Below are 1,452 nucleotides of genomic sequence, written 5' to 3'. Positions count from 1 at the left end.
TTTTTTTTGGTTTTTCGAGACAGGGTTTCTCTGTATAAAAGGCCTCTTAAACAGGTTAGAATTGCTGTCACTAAGTTGAAAAGAACATTACAAAGCAGGCTGTGGCAGGTCCCCCTGAGTTTCTGCCATGACCATACCATTACCAACAGCTTCCTAGCAAGGATGTGACTGTGTGCCTGTACTTCCAGCACTTGGGAGGCTGAGGGAGGATGGTCAATTCTGAAGCCAGCTTGGACTATAGGTTGTACTAGAAGTGTGTCAAAATAAGGAAAAGTTGAAGCTACATTCCTTCTATGGTAATTGTAAAACTTACATTGGAGCTGGGCATAGCAGTCCACACTTGTAATGCCAACACTCAGGAGGCAAAGGCAGGCAGGCGAATCTCTGGGCAAGCCAGAGCTACATGGTGAGACAATATCTCAAGAAAACTAGCCAAAAAGTTAAGGCCACATCCCCTTGTAGAAGATCAAAGTGTATATATGTGTTTGGAATCCATGAGAGAGAATGTGCACACAGTGTTGCTAATGAGAGCGCCAGTTGGGTGAGAGGAGGAAAATTCATTGCCTTTCCTTTTTAACTACATTACATGTAAACATGTAATGTGCTGAACACGACAAATCTATATGTACTGACTTTAAAATATTTTTACAATATAATAGAAAAATATGTTTCAAAACAGTATACACTCTGATTCTAATCTACATGAGAACCACAACTATAAGCACCACTACTGACTTAGGAGTCTCCTTCTAAGAACGTCCCCTGTTGCCAGGACCAGGAAGCAAAGAGGGAAGGGATAGGTTGGTGAGCAGGGGTAGGGGGTTTTCGGAGGGGAAACTAGGAAAGGGGGTAATATTTGAAATGTAAATAAAATATCTAATTAAAAAAAGGACCTCCCGCAAGGCAGACAACACAGAGATGTATACAGAGCTGCTGGGGGCAGGGCGGCCTGCAGTGACCCACAGGGACCTCACAGGGACTAGGCTGTAGCTGTCAAGCTAAGAGGCTCCTGCCTGCTTACTATGAGAAAGATTGCCAAGGTCCATTCCCACAAAGGAAATGAAAGACAAAGATAAGCCTGAATTTGCAAACCGGTGACAGATAAGGTGGTGCGTAGCTGTTAAGAGGACACTATGACCCATGAGCAGCCTGGCTACATAGTAAGTCTGAGGGTAGCCTAGTCTACACAGGGAGATCCCGACTAAAGAACGAAAACAAAACACATTCAAGCCAATAAAATCTCTAAAGCACTGGGATGCAACTGACTATCAGGAGGGAGAGGGAGGGAGAGAGAGGGAAGGAGGGAGAGAGAGAGAAAGGGAAAGAGAGGGAAGGAGAGAGAGGGGGAGGGAGAGAGAGAGGGGGAAAGAGAGAGAGAAAGGGAGAGGGAGGGAGAGAGAGGGAAAGAGAGAGAGAGAAAGGAAGAGGGAGGGAGAGAGAGAGAGGGAAAGA

The 1,452-nt window shown here is 45.3% G+C and overlaps 1 protein-coding gene across 5 annotated transcripts in view; it reads right to left on the bottom strand.

Moving 5' to 3' along the window:
• The window catches only part of Ppp4r1 (protein phosphatase 4 regulatory subunit 1), a 57,564-nt gene that overhangs the window by 8,751 nt on the left and 47,361 nt on the right, over window positions 1-1,452 (bottom strand). The gene's annotated exons all lie outside the window — the stretch shown is intronic.

Source organism: Mastomys coucha, unplaced genomic scaffold (genome assembly GCF_008632895.1).
Source record: "Mastomys coucha isolate ucsf_1 unplaced genomic scaffold, UCSF_Mcou_1 pScaffold14, whole genome shotgun sequence".
In the NCBI taxonomy this organism is placed as follows: domain Eukaryota; kingdom Metazoa; phylum Chordata; class Mammalia; order Rodentia; family Muridae; genus Mastomys; species Mastomys coucha.
This window is presented reverse-complemented; position numbering and strand designations above follow the sequence as displayed.